Consider the following 469-nt stretch of genomic DNA (forward strand, 5'->3'; position numbering starts at 1 on the left):
TCCCTCGGGGTCCGGAACCTTCCAGAAGGGACCATGAGCTCCATATGGGACCGAGAACATCCAGAGAGGACCAGGACCATCCCTATGGATCCAGGCCCTTCCCTATAGATCTGGAACCTTCCATATGGGACCAAGAACATCCTGAGGATCCAGAACCTTCCATGTGGATCCAAGATTCCTCCTCAGGTTCCAGAACCTTCCATGTGGATCCAAGATTCCTCCTCAGGTTCCAGAACCTTCCATGTGGATCCAAGATTCCTCCTCAGGTTCCAGAACCTTCCAGAAGGGACCAAGACCATCCATAGGGGATCGAGCTCATCCCGGTGGATCCAGAACTTTCCATAAAAGATCTTTCCCATGGATCCCATGGAACATTCCAGAAGATTCCAGAACTTTCCATAAAAGACCTTTCCCATGGATCCCATGGAACTTTCCAGAGAATTCCAGAACTTTCCATAAAAGAACAAGA

This window comes from Malurus melanocephalus, unplaced genomic scaffold (genome assembly GCF_030028575.1).
Source record: "Malurus melanocephalus ecotype Western Australia unplaced genomic scaffold, MMel_1.1 scaffold_2057, whole genome shotgun sequence".
NCBI classification, from domain to species: domain Eukaryota; kingdom Metazoa; phylum Chordata; class Aves; order Passeriformes; family Maluridae; genus Malurus; species Malurus melanocephalus.